This window comes from Panulirus ornatus, chromosome 15, assembly GCF_036320965.1.
Source record: "Panulirus ornatus isolate Po-2019 chromosome 15, ASM3632096v1, whole genome shotgun sequence".
In the NCBI taxonomy this organism is placed as follows: Eukaryota; Metazoa; Arthropoda; class Malacostraca; order Decapoda; family Palinuridae; genus Panulirus; species Panulirus ornatus.
This window is the reverse complement of record NC_092238.1, coordinates 10,697,903-10,713,467: the sequence shown is the minus strand read 5'-3', so window position 1 is coordinate 10,713,467 and position 15,565 is coordinate 10,697,903. Positions and strand designations below refer to the sequence as shown.

Here is a 15,565-nt window from a genome sequence, read left to right as displayed (position 1 = left end):
GCTTTTATGGATCTGGAGAAAGCATATTACACAGTCAGTGGAATGTGTTATGGATATATATAGGGTTAGGGACAACTGTTGGATGGTGTAAAAGCCTTCTATTGAGTAGCAAATGCATGTGTAAGAGTGGATGGAAAGTACAGCAAAAACTTAGGTGTACACGTGGGTGTGAGGCAGGGCTATGTGCTGTCACTGTAGCTTTTTAACATATGTATGAATTGAGTGATAAAAGAGGTAAAAGCAAAACTGGAGAAAGGGGATGCATAGATAGAGTGTGACGATGAGGTATGGTGGTTAGTGATGAGCCTGTTTGCAGATGATACAGTGTTGTTTGTTGAAAGTGAAGAGGAGTTACAGAAGGTATAAGTGTGTTTCATGACGTGTACTGTAAGCATAGGCATTTGAAGGTAATGTGAGTAAAAGTAAAGTAATAGTTTCTGAAAGGAAACAGTGAAGGCACAGATTTTGCAAAACCTTATAGAGTGAAAGAAGAAAGTTAACAAAATTGTGTTATAGATATGGGGGAAGAAAGACTGGAAGAGGTGAGAGAATATAAGTAAGCAGGAGCTCTCTTGGATTAGTTTGGTGATATGGAAGGAGAGATGAGGAAGACAGCAATACAGGGTAGAAGAGTCACTGGGTCCCTTAATCAAATAATGAAGGGTAGAGGTGTGTGAAGAGAGGATTAAAGAACAGCGTAGTCCTCCCAACCCTGACCTATGCAGCTGAAACATAGTCCTGGAATGATTTACCATAGGTTAAGAATCCAGGATATGGAAATGAGCTATTTGAGAGGAGCATGTTGTAGGACAAGATGGAATGAAGAAAGAAATGAGGAGGTGTATAAAAGATGTGGTATGGCAGAGAATTCAAAGGAAATTAATTGTGGAACGGTAGAATGGGTGAAATGTAATACTCGGGAGTTGATTTGTGCATGCAGAAAGAATGCAGGATGGGGAATTTACAAGGAGAGTGTTCGATAGTACAATTAAAGGAGTTGGTGTGAGTGGAAGACCTCCTATGACATGGGGATATAGAGTGGACATGTACTGGAGGAAGACTGCTCAAAGAGTGTACTTTAGGAAGGCATGTAAGGACAGGCAAAAGTGGCCACCCCCTTGATGGGAGTTCCCAAAGGTGGCGCCAGGAAAACATAATAAGAAAGGCTATATTGGTTCACACTCAGTCTCTAGCTGTCATGTGTAATGCACCAAAACCACAGGCCCCACAGACCTTTCCATGGTTTACCATAGACATTTCACATTCCCTGGTTCAATCCATTGACAGCATGTTGGCCCCGGTATACCACTTCATTCCAATTCACTCTTTTCCTGGCTCACCTCTCACCCTCCTGCATGTTCAGGCCCCAATCACCCAAAATCTTTTTCACTCCTTCTACCTCCAATTTGATCTCCTGCTTCTCCTTGTTCCCTCCACCTCTTGACACATATATCCTGTGTCAACCTATCCTCACTCATTCATTCCATATATCCAAACCATTTCAACACACCCTCTTCTGCTCTCATCTGAACTCTTTTTTATTACCAAACATCTCTCTTACCTTATCATTACTTACTCGATCAAACCACCTAACCCCACATATTGTCCTCTTCCATTTCATATCCAACACATCCACCCTTCTCCATACAACCCTATCCATAGCCCATGCCTTGCAACTACATGATATTGTTGGATCTACTATTCCTTCAAACATACCCATTTTTGCTCTCTGAGGCAACGTTCTCTCCTTTTACACATTCTTCATTGCTCCTAGAACCTTCACCCTCTCCCCCTCCTGATGACTCACTTCCACTTCCATGGTTCCATTCACTGCCAAATTCACTCCCAGATATCTAAAACACCACTTCCTCCAATTTTTCTCCATTCATACTTACATAACAACCCTACTGAACCTAATAACCTTGCTCTTATTCACATTTACTCTCAAATTTCTCCTTTCGCACACTTTTCCAAACTCAGTCACAAATTTCCCAGGCCCTCTCATTGACAACAGACTGCATACTCACACCTCTAAAACTCCTATATTTACCTCAATAACCACCCCATCCATAAACAAATTAAACAACCATGGGGACATCACACTTCCCTGCCACAGATCGACCTTCACTGGGAAACAATCACTTTCCTCTCTTCCTACTCGTACACGTGCCTTACACCCTCGATTAAAACTTCTCTGCTTCTAGCAGCTTACCTCCCACACTGTATATTCTTAGACCTTCAACAAAGCATCTCTATCAACCCAAGCATATGCCTTCTCCAAACCCATAAATGCTACATAAAAATCCATCTTTTTCCAAGTATTTCTCACATATGTTCTTCAAAGTAAACACCTGATCCACACATCCTCAACCACTTCTTAAACCACTCTGCTCCTCCCCAATCTGATGCTCTGTACATGCCTTCACCTTTTCAATCAATACCCTCCCATACAATTTTCCAGGAATACTCAACAAATTTATGCCTATGTAGTTTGAACACTCGCCTTTATCCCTTTGCCTTAGTGCAGTAGCACTATACATGCATTCCGCCAATCCTCAGGCACTTCACCTTGATCCGTACATACATTGAATATCCTTACCAACCAATCAACAACACAGCTATCTCCTTTCTCAGCAACTTCAATTGCAGTATCATTTAATACCGCTGCCTTGCCGGATTTCATCTTCCACCTTCCCCAACTCTTTCACTTCTCACACCACCCCGACCAAATCACCCTACATCTGCCACTTATCAAACATTCACCAAACATTCAAAATACTCCCTCCATCTCTTCCTCACTTCATCATTAACTGTTATCACTTTCCCCCTGGCCCCCTTCACTAACATTTCCATTTGTTCTCATGTCTTATCCACATTATTTACTTCCTAAAACCTCTTTTTCTCCCTGAAGTTTAAAGATGCTCTCTCACCCAAACTCATTTGCACCTTCCGCCTGACCTCATGCTGCTGTTTATTATACATCTCCCAGTCCTTTACAGTCCTTCCTTGCAAGTATCATCCAATTGCCTCTATTTTCTCTTTCGCTAACAACTTTACTTATTCATCCCACCCCTCAGTACCCTTTCTAATCTGCCCACCTACCACCTTTCTTATGCTACATGCATCTCTTGCGTATGCCATCACTGATTCTCTAAATACATCGAATTCCTCATCGACTCACCTGACATAATTTACTTTCACCTTTTGCCATTCTACACTCAATCTCTCTGGTACTTCCTCACAAAAGTCTCATTTCCAAGCTCACTTACTCTCACCACTCTCTTTTTTTTTGAAAATCTCAACAAATATTCACCTTCAGCTACACAACAAAGTTATCAGACATCCCACCAGCTATCCCTCTCAGCACATTAGCATCCAAAAGTCTCTCTTACATGACTATCAATTAACACAAACAAGAATAATGCCCTTTGACCATCTTTCTTACTCACATACGTATACTTGTGTATATCCCTTTAAGCCAGGTATTCCCAATCACCAGTCTTTTTTCAGTGCACAAATCCACAGGCTCTTCCCCATTTACATTCACAACATTGAATACCCTATGTACACCAATTATACCCTCAACTGCCACATTACTCACCATTGCATTTAAATTACCCATCACTAATACCAAAGCTACTGACACACTCATTTAGCTGCTCCCAAAACACTTGCCTATCTAGATCTTTCTCCTCATGACCAGCTGCATAACTACCCATAATCACCCATCTCTTTATCCACTTTCAGTTTTACCCACATCACTCTAGAATTCTTTTCCTCATACCCTTTTACACACTACCACAACTCCTGCTTCAGGGGTAGTGCTAATCCTTCCTTAGCTCTTGTCCTTTCACCAACCCCTGACTTTACTTTCAAGACATCTCCAAACCATTCTTCCTCTTTATCCTTGAATTTCATGTCACTGAAAACCAGAATAAAAAGATGTTTTGGAAGGAGGTAAATAAAGTGTGTAAGAAAAGGGAACAAATGGGAACATCAGTGAAGGGGGCTAATGGGGATGTGATAACAAGTAGTTTTGATGTGAGAGGGAGATGGAGTGAGTATTTTGAAGGTTTGTTGAATGTGTTGGATGACAGAGTGGCAGATATAGGGTATTTTGGTTGAGGTGGTATGCAAAGTGAGAGGGTGAGGGAGAATGATTTGGTAAACAGAGAAGAGGTAGTAAAAGCTTTGTGGAAGATGAAAGCCGGCAAGGCAGCAGGTTTGGATTGTATTGCATTGGAATTTATTAAAAAAAAAAAGGGGGGGTGACTGTATTGTTGACTGGTTAGTAAGGTTATTTAATGTATGGCTCATGGTGAGGTGCCTGAGGATTGGCGAAATGCGTACATAGTGCCATTGTACAAAGGCAAAGGGGATAAAAGTGAGTGCTCAATTTACAGAGGTGTAAGTTTGTTGAGTATGCCTGGGAAATTAAATGGGAGGGTCTTGATTGAGAGGGTGAAGGCATGTACACAGCATCAGATTGGGGAAGAGCAGTGTGGTTTCAGAAATGGTAGAGGATGTGTGGATCAGGTGTTTCCTTTGAAGAATGTATGTGAGAAATACTTAGAAAAGCAAATGGATTTGTATGTAGCATTTATGGATCTGGAGAAGGCATATGATAAAGTTGATAGAGATGCTCTGTGGAAGATATTAAGAATATATGGTGTGGGAGTTAAGTTGTTAGAAGCAATGAAAAGTTTTTATCGAGGATGTAAGGCATGTGTATGAGTTGGAAGAGAGGAAAATGAGTGGTTCTCATTGAATGATGGTTTGCAGCAGGGGTGGGTGATGTCTCCATGGTTGTGTCATTTGTTTATGGATGGGGTTGTTAGGGAGGTGAATGTAAGAGTTTTGGAAAGAGGGGCAAGTATGCAGTCTGTTGTGGATGAAAGGGCTTGGGAAGTGAGTCTGTTGTTGTTCACTGAAGATACAGCGCTGGTGGCTGATTCGGATGAGAAACTGCAGAAGCTGGTGACTGAGTTTGGTAAAGTGTGTGAAAGAAGAAAGTTAAGAGTAAATGTGAATAAGAGCAAGGTTATTAGGTACAGTAGGGTTGAGGGTCAAGTCAATTGGGAGGTAAGTTTGAATGGAGAAAAACTGGAGGAAGTAAAGTGTTTTAGATATCTGGGAGTGGATCTGGCAGCGGATGGAACCATGGAAGCAGTAGTGAATCATAGGGTGGGGGAGGGGGCGAAAATCCTGGGAGCCTTGAAGAATGTGTGGAAGTCGAGAACATTATCTCGGAAAGCAAAAATGGGTATGTTTGAAGGAATAGTGGTTCCAACAATGTTGTATGATTGCGAGGCGTGGGCTGTGGATAGAGTTGTGCATAGGAGGGTGGATGTGCTGGAAATGAGATGTTTGAGGACAATATGTGGTGTGAGGTGGTTTGATCGAGTAAGTAATGTAAGGGTAAGAGAGATGTGTGGAAATATAAAGAGCGTGGTTGAGAGAGCAGAAGAGGGTGTTTTGAAATGGTTTGGGCACATGGAGAGAATGAGTTAGGAAAGATTGACCAAGAGGATATATGTGTCGGAGGTGGAGGGAACGAGGAGAAGTGGGAGACCAAATTGGAGGTGGAAAGATGGAGTGAAAAAGATTTTGAGTGATCGGGGCCTGAACATGCAGAAGGGTGAAAGGCGGGCAAGGAATAGGGTGAATTGGATCGATGTGGTATACCGGGGTCGACGTGCTGTCAATGGATTGAATCAGGGCATGTGAAGCGTCTGGGGTAAACCATGAAAAGTTCTGTGGGGCCTGGATGTGGAAAGGGAGCAGTGGTTTCGGGCATTATTGCATGACAGCTAGAGACTGAGTGTGAACGAATGGGGCCTTTGTTGTCTTTCCTAGCACTACCTTGCACACATGAGGGGGGGAGGGGGTTGTTATTCCATGTATGGCGGGGTGGCAATGGGAATAAATAAAGGCAGACAGTATGAATTATGTACATGTGTATATATGTCTGTGTGTGTATATATATATGTGTACATTGAGATGTATAGGTATGTATATTTGCGTGTGTGGACGTGTATGTATATACATGTGTATAGGGGTGGGTTGGGCCATTTCTTTCGTCTGTTTCCTTGCGCTACCTCGCAAACGCGGGAGACAGCGACAAAGCAAAATAAATAAATGAATAGATATATGTAACAACGTGTGCATAAACATACACAGCAATATACAATTATACACAAGTACAAATTCATACTTGCTTGCCTTCATACATTGCCGGTGCCGCCCTGCCCCACATGAAACAGCATCACCACCCCGTGTCAGTGAGGTAGCACCATGAAAACAGAAAAAAGAAAGAAAGAAAAAAAGCCACATTCGTTCACACTCAGTCTCTAGCTGTCTTGTGTAATGCACTGAAACCACAGCTCCCTATCCACATCCATGCCTTACAGATCTTTCCATGGTTTACCCCAGACACTCATGAGTGGATGGGCCATTCTTCATCTGTTTTTCGGACACTACCTTGCTGATACGGGAAACGGCACTCAAGTATAATGAATAAATAATGTATGTATATACATATTTATTTTTCATACATATTGGCCCACAACAATTTTGAAACAACATTTTTAATGGATGCCAACATACTTTTCATTCATTAATCAACTAGGTACCAATATGACCCCCAAGAACTGTAATTCCTGGTGTATATTTTTAGCCAAATGGCTACCTGAATTCAATAAACTTTTCTATTTTTCTTTATTTTAAACTATTCGCCATTTCCCGCGTTAGCGAGGTAGCGTTAAGAACAGAGGACTGGGCCTTTTTTGGAATATCCTCACCTGGCCCCCTCTGTTCCTTCTTTTGAAAAATAATAAAAAAAAAAACAAGAGGGGAGGATTTCCAGCCAGCCCCCCCCCGCTCCCTCCCCTTTTAGTCGCCTTCTACGACACGCAGGGAATACGTGGGAAGTATTCTTAATCCCCCATCCCCAGGGATAAACTTTTCATATACATTTATTCATTTACATGAACAAATTCCCAATTCTGTCTTAGGTGTAGATGCCTGACACAAAAGTGTTTGGGTGCCTTCACAGAAATGAAAGTTAGTCACAAAATAGTGAGGTTTTTATCCCAAGTTACATCCTATAGCTGAAATAAGACTGGAATAACATGGAGGTTTTGGACTGAACAAAATGTAAAAGATACTTGTACAAAATAGGAACTAAATTCCTCAAATGATGTAGAACAAATGGGTATTATTAAGGCTGATAAAAAAAGACTTAGTAATTACACTAATCTGTAGGCCACTTGATGCAAAGCCACTAGAATTTGTGTAAGGAATAATTGAAGAAACCAATTTTGATCAACTTATTTTGATCTTGGAAACCCAGTCCCAAATGTAATCTTAACTGGAGACTTCAGCCTGCCACACATTATATAAAAGCTGGTAGGAAACAAAACTTTAAAGTATTATCCAATTGGAAGCTGCTTGGATGAACACATGCAGGAAAGTACCATTTAAACTGTGACATGTTCTCCTATAGTCATCTAATAAGGAAACCAGTTGGAAGAAATAACACTAAACCTGCTCTTTACAGATAATGTAGACCTAATCTGTGACGACACCATTACAGACACAACATATTCCAATATTGCACAGTTGATGTAAAAGCATGTATGAATGCTAAACTACTAAGGCAAAGCTGGGATTGAAGTAGAAAAACACTCAAAATACTTTCATTCACCTGCAAAATGCATATCAAGGATCACAAACTCAATTGGTCCACTAATAACAGAAAAGGGCACATGGATGGATAATAGCCAGATGAGTGAGATAGTGAAAATGCAATATGAATTGATGTTCAGTCAACCAAAAAAAAGTTAAGATAAATGACCCAACTTCTTCCTTAAACAATAATTTCCCTATGTTTAGCTAATGTTTGCTTGATATAGACTTTGGGGGTTATGTATCCCCTCAGCCCAGGCTACTAAGTTGGGTCACTGGTCAACCAAGCTATTGGAAGCCACTTTCTGCAGGACCACATTAGCTGCCACTGTTTGGCTAGACTGATACACACTGTAGGTACTTGTCTGGGGCCCTTTTAACCTTTTCTGCTGTGCATCCATTGGTGTTTTTAATAGTCGCAGACAGATTTTGAAAAACTTTGGGTCCTGGATATTTAAGATGCTCCCTGTGTATATATACTGCACCTTTGGGTTCGTAAGTATTTTACCAAGTTTTCCATGTGCATGTAAGTTGGAGACTATGTCCTCTAGAATTTTACAGGTATAGATGACTATCTCTCCAGTCCACATTCCAGTAAGTACAGCCATGGTAATTTCAGCCATTTCCAGCAATAAAGTCCTTCCCTTTACCATGTTAATATTGGCGTTGAAAGATCTCAGAAAACTTTCTAATGCTGCAATTTTGCTTTGTAGGGTGATGTTAGAACACAGATCACTTGAAAAATACCATTATTGGTTTTCGTTCCCTTATCTTCAAAGCTGCTGGATTTCCATTTTGCCTATTAGGAAAAGTATTCTGATTTATTTCATTTTCATTTATGACTTTTTCTTCTTTTTTCTGTGTTTCACCTGACATTTTTAGTGTGTACTTTGTATCCAGAAATACACTTATAGGTTTCCTTTCCTTTGCTGGGCGAGCTGTGGTTTCTTTAGAAGTCTGCAGTTCTTTTGCTTCCCCTGTAAAGTGCTCATCTATTTCATTTTAACCTAGACCTTTTGTGCTTTCTTTTTGCAGGATTATTTCTACTGCATGTTTGGAGTACAAAGTGGTAATGTCATTTACAAATTCCCCCATTGTTTTAGTACTCTATAGGGTTTCCAGTTATGTTGCAGACATCTCATTGAGCAAACAAAGCCATTTTCCATCTACTCTTGATGCTACCTTGCTATATATAATTCTGTTATCAGTGCATTATACATAACTAGAAAAGTCAATGTTAGCAAATGAGGTCATTTGTTGTTTACTCTTGCCCTACCTTGCTGTGCTGCAAACGACAGACAAGTATGAAAAAGAATATAGCTTTTATCATGTCATTTTTCAAGTAAGGCAACCAAAACTGAAAAAAGTAGTAAAAGTGGGGACACAACAGAGATGTATTTGTACTAATTAATGTGAATATAATGTTATCATCTGTATTAGTTCTGCCACTGGCAGGCCTGTGCTTTGATATCAAGCCATGTATAATACTGTACAAATTCTCAACAGTTCTCTTGTACCACGTGTAATTCTTTTGTATCCTTGGGCACTTTCCTAGTTCTTCATGTAATAAAAAACAGCCTGCGCTATAATTCCTAAGGTATCTTGCATTTAACTTTCAGGACTTAACTCACTCTTGTTGAAAATAGCTTCTTAAATAGGATAACTGCCATTCCCTGCTTATGGAAAATCAAATCCAGTTTGGTATCCATAAATAATTTTGACACTACATCAACTTTATCAACTTTGCTCTTGATTAACAATGCTCTTCAGTAGTAAGTCATCCATTATTTAATGACATTAATCAAGGAGGTAAACAGGATTGGAGGATGATGTCATCACCTACATCCAGTAAGCAAGTCTTGGCACTACCCTGCTGTAAGTAATTCTGTTTGCAGTACATTATATATATGACAATTAGAATGAGGATGTGAGCAATTGCGGCTATTTCCCATCTGTTCTTGGTACTTTACTTCAAAGAAGGAAATGGCTAACTAGTATCAAAAAGAATAAAGTTTTTATATGTCATTTTTCAAGTAGGGCAACAAAAACTGAAATAGTACTAAATAGTACACAGACGAATTGGTAACTGTTAACATAAGTTTGACATCTCTGTCTGTGGTATCTGCCATCAGTAGGTCTATGCTTTGATATCAAGCCTTCCATAATACTGTACATGGGAATTTTCAGCAGTCCTCTTGTACCACATGTTTAATTTTTATTTCTAATACACTTCTCCAGTTTTTCTAGTAAAAAAAAAAAAATTCTCAGGGTATCTTTTATTTCTCTTCCAAGACTTTACTCACTCCTGTCAGGAATAATTTGAATAGGGTAACTGCTTATGAGAAATCAAATCCAGTCTTTTTTTTTTTTTTTGTAGATTTCATTCCCAAAATATATGTTCATGGCTTACAATCCCTATTTTCTTCTTCTCACTGGAATATATAGATAATTCTGACACCACATCATCTTACCTATCAACATGGCTTTGCCCTTGATTAGTACTGCTATAGTAGGTCCACCATTATTTAATGACACTACTCAAGGAGGTAAATGGGATTGGAGGAGGATGTCAACATCATCTAGTAGACGACAGTTCCTTTCTCATTTTGAACAAAGCTTTGGAAACATAGCAAACACAGTTCAGTCTGTTCAAGAATGCAAGGGTATAGTGAATCAAAATTTTGAATCACCTCATAAAAAAAAGTGGGAATATAGTCCCATGCATAGCATTACCGAGGGGGATCAAACCGGAATCTCATGTAAAGCAGTAAATGGCTTAAGGAATGTAGGATTATGCTGTGATGGAATGGGAAACTCAGTTCCAAATATGATCTTAATTGAAGATATCAATACAGTGTATCACACAGAATAGGAAAAAAGAATTGAGTTGTAGCAGAGAAGCCCTCAAAAAGTACAGATGAACAGTTGTGTGACTAATTCACAGAGTTTGATTGTAAGTGCATGCTATAAAACCTTTCTGTGAAGTTCAGCCAAGTGGTTGGTTTGCTTATAATATATTAGAGCGGTTTAACATAATAAGTGAAGTACCTCAAAGATCATTCTTGAGACCATTGATAGTAGGCTGTGGTGTCATATATGAAAATCTGCAACATAACTAAGCTGAAAAATTAAGCTACAGTAGAAATTGAATGTATACCTGTGCAAACATATGTACATAGGCTGATAGTTTGGGCTTGTAATGTGGTATGTGAATTATATCAATATGTGTAAAGTTTTACTTACTTGGAGCAAAAATGAAGAGCTAAATTACAAGGAAAAAGACTTAGATGTGATAATCTCTGATGGTGGTAAGATGAGTAAGCTACTGCAAAGGATTGAAGAAAATTGGGAGAAAATTAGGCTTCTGAGATAAGGCATTTGGAATATGAGTCAAAAAACCAATCCTTACGCTCCTAAAGTCACTGTGTCCTCTTTTGATATTGTTCAGTTTTGCCCTATCTATAAGAATGACATGATAAAAGCTATATCTACAATTGCATTTTATCATATTTTTATTTATATTTTGCTTTGTCGCTGTCTCCTGCGTTTGCAAGGTAGCGCAAGGAAACAGACGAAAGAAATGGCCCAACCCACCCCCATACACAATGTATATACATACACGTCCACACACGCAAATATACATACCTATACATCTCAATGTACACATATATATACACACACAGACACATACATATATACCCATGCACACAATTCACAGTCTGCCTTTATTCATTCCCATCGCCACCTCGCCACACATGGAATACCATATGTTCAGTAACATTCGTGGCTAGCTTGCATATGCACTCTGTTTATCTTAATGATTCTGACAACCTTTCATTCTGATGGCACTTAATGGGTATAATGAGCTTGTTTAGATATATTCTATTTGAGTGTAAACACTCATTCCATAATGCTATCTCCATTACATTGAAATTTATAAATGTGTGTCCTTAAATTACATTTTAATTGATTCCCCCCTCAAATATGCTTGCTAACTTTTCTTACTTCAGCAATGCGGTGTCAGGTACATATGAGGAAAAATCATCATGTGGCTCCTAATGTTCCCCTTTTTAGAAAGTTTTAGTAAGGATACGTACGGATGAGTTAGTTTATATGTTAATGATTTGCACGTCAGAAATGTGAAAATGATGTAGCTACTGTGTTATAGTAATCTTATTTTTAAGATATTCACCTTTATATAATGATTTTCATCTTACATAATCAAAGGAAATTTGATTGATTCATATACTTGTTCATGTTTGGTAACAAAAGTGACAAGTTTATAATCTAGTGTTCATATAGAATAACCTTTAATGTAATACAGGTTGTTAGTCAGATTAATTTTAGTGTTAAAGAACCAAGAACCCAGAGTAACCTAAGAATCTGTTTTTGTGGAAAATGTCTTATCGAAATTTTTGCTCGCAGGTATGAACTACTAGTATATGTAACAATCTTCTAAGTTTACAGTTCATGTAAGTAAACTTGAAAGCGTGTGAGGGTATAGTATATTGATACTTTAGTTATTTGAGATAGAAGACAAAATATGTGCTCATCTCAGTGACTTAATAGAAGCAAAAACTTTTGGAATATATAGAACAGTTTTGCAGTATGGGATCATACCATGGTAAGGTTGGGAAATCCCAAAAACCTAGTCCTCTGCAAAACAAAATCTTTACTGCACAAGATTTCAAGGTACTACAAATAAGATGGAGGTGTATATGAAAAATGAGGGGAAATGGATCAGAAACAACATTGCTACAGAGAAACACATCAAGGATGGTGCATGTTAACCTTCGTGTGACAAGTTAAGTGTTGAGTATTGTTTCAGTGCATGCCTAAGAATTATTCCTGAAAAGTTTAGCTTATCAGATTGGTCGCATCAGAATAGTTTGGATGTAACCAGTGGAATGCCACAGGAATCAATCACTGTGATGTGTAAACATGCCCCATATCTTAACATATTAACTTGGTGTGAGGAAAAGAGGCCACAGAATACACACAAAAGTGCTAAATAACAGTACAGTATTAAACTGTTAAAAACGCCCAGATTTCCGTTGGAACAGTGTTAATGCATTTGAGACCTACATTAATTCAAGCTTGGATTTTTTTCTGGAACAATGTTAGTGTATTTTGTGATTTGGTTAACTCAAATTGGGTGTATTTTCCATTTTGGACTGCATTATCACATTTACCTATAAGTGATAACTCAAATTTTATTTGTTTTTCAGTCATGACAGTGTTACTGCATTTCTCTGCATTCACAAATTTTGGGGTTAATTCAGGGTACTACTATAAAATTTTTATGAACTGTATTAATGCAAGACTTTGCTGTATTGATAATGGTATAATGCTGTTAGCTGTTAAAATTTTTGGCAGTACAAACATGGAAAGTAATTACAAAACATGGCCTATTAACAGGTGGAGCTGACAGAAAACTAATAGATTGGGTTCACGAGTGGAAAAAGAATTTTGTTGTCAGTATATGCAGTTTTAAATGTTAATGGTCACAGAAAACGAAAATGCAAGTGGGACCATATCTGCTGGACTAAGACAAGTAGAGTTTATAGGAGTAAGGAAAAGGCCAAAAAAAAAAAAGAATTATGGGTAGGGTATTCAAAATTAGAAGCTAATACAAACAATAGTTCACAGGTATCCCCATATTAAATGATGTACATAGTTTGTCACTATATTTAAAAAAAAAAAAAAATATGTGGAGGAAGAAACACTGTATTATCTGGCTAAGTAGCAGTAAAGTCCTTGTATTCCAGATCTCCATTATGTTCAAGTACAAATGCAATGTGGAGAAGCATCAAGAGGCCAGCTGGATAAAAGACCTTCATTTTCGGTTATTCAGCGTCAGCAGGATTTTTAGCTTAACATTTGTTTACTAACTTTAGTATAAATTTCTAAAGAAGGATATCTGATGCACCTAGAAAAAGGGAAACATCAGCAATCCATGTTTTATGGGAGGTTAACACTTTATAATTCACGAAATACTAGGGAGGCATGTAAGGACAAGTGGAGACCCTTCTGGTATGGCCACCCTCATGACGGCAGTTATCAGAGGGAACGGGCATCAATAACTTAGATAAATAGATATAAATTATTCTGGAACACATCACCAAAGTTCAAGTACGAAATTACGATCAGATGTTAGGGATTTGGCTTCCATTCGATCTGACTAAGGCAAGGCAGAGAAACACTACCTGCTCCAGATATCTCAGACAACACAAGGGAATGTTTAAAATAGTGGAGTACAACTCAACTGTATATTTATCCTTTATCAGAGAAACATATCACTACACTCATGGACTGTGAGTAATTTCCAGATCTCAGGAACACTAGAATTACATCTTACTTAAAGATTACCTCGTATTTAGGTTTTGCAAGTAATGGCACCCCCATCAAAAGCCATGTTATCTTGCCCATCTCACGAAATTCCCACAAGCCATCATGTCCACAACCAATAATATGTTTCCTTAAAGGTTAGCCTAGGTAATGAATAGACCAGGTGATCTGAGAAAGCCCTAATTATTAAAGTGGTCAGAATAACTTACTTTTCCTGAAGATGAAATGTTTGGGAATAGCACAATCACTGGACAGCCAGGAAGTAAACTCGGAAGACGCGTATCTCTGTAACAATGAAACTGGCGGGAAAATGCATTTGGAGAATTTGGTTCATATCAATTCAACGCTGCAGGTTATCATATTTTTTTTTACTTGCCTTACTTTGCTCATTGTAGTGTTTTAAACAAAAATCTCTGTAAAACAAAGTTGTATTGTCCAGAAATACACAGTGATAGAATGAAGAGTATAACATAACGAAGTTAACTTGCATAGGAAGGTGAGATTCGGCAACTTCAACAATGCTCAAATATATTTTCTTTGCCTAATTATTTCGTTTGTCCTTCCATGAATGGAAGAAAATTGATGACTGGAAACAAAAGCTGAAGTGAATTGCAACTACTACATGAATAATGACAATGATTTTTTATTGCTGAAATAATATCTCAAGATTAATGGAGACGAAAAGTAGGTTGGAAAATCTGGAATGGTGATTGTGGCATAGAACATGTAAATGAATAGCTATTATCTGGGTCTCTTCATCATTAAAGTAAATGATCTCAAATTTTTAGAAAATGCCGAGAGTTACATATCCTACAAATTGTTGATCCATTACAAGGGGAAAGATGTACGAAGACATACAAGACGAGTTACTGTATCCACAGCTTGTAGGAGGCATGACATATCGGTTTGATTATGATTTACTTGATGCCTTGTTTCTGTGGCTGGTTTGGCCATCATATTTTGAGATTAATTTCAATTAGTCCTGAAAGAACAGAAGTGTTTCTTTTAAACCTACATTTATGTGCATTGGAACAAGTGGCTCATCGGTTAGAGTTCCTGACCGTAACGGATTTACGATGCGCCCTGGGTCCTGCGTATGAGTTTGAACCCTGGTTGCGGCGGTCGGTCCATAGTCAGTCCAGCAGTTCATCCACCCCTAGGGTTGGACGATGAATTGGATACCTGGCTCAGGCTAGGATATATATATATATATATATATTTTTTTTATTTTATTTATTATACTTTGTCGCTGTCTCCCGCGTTTGCGAGGTAGCGCAAGGAAACAGACGAAAGAAATGGCCCAACCCACCCCCATACACATGTATATACATACGTCCACACACGCAAATATACATACCTACACAGCTTTCCATGGCTTACCCCAGACGCTTCACATGCCCTGATTCAATCCACCGACAGCACGTCAACCCCGGTACACCACATCGCTCCAATTCACTCTATTCCTTGCCCTCCTCTCACCCTCCTGCATGTTCAGGCCCCGATCACACAAAATCTTTTTCACTCCATCCTT

General features: G+C 38.6%; 1 long non-coding RNA gene across 1 annotated transcript in view; it reads right to left on the bottom strand.

The window, feature by feature from the left end:
* Positions 1-15,123, bottom strand: part of LOC139753728 (uncharacterized) — a 32,993-nt gene extending 17,870 nt beyond the window's left edge. Inside the window, exon 1 of the long non-coding RNA XR_011713756.1 lies at positions 14,244-15,123. This is a non-coding gene — a long non-coding RNA (uncharacterized lncRNA). The remainder of the gene's footprint in view (positions 1-14,243) is intronic.
* Positions 15,124-15,565: the final 442 nt, after the last annotated feature.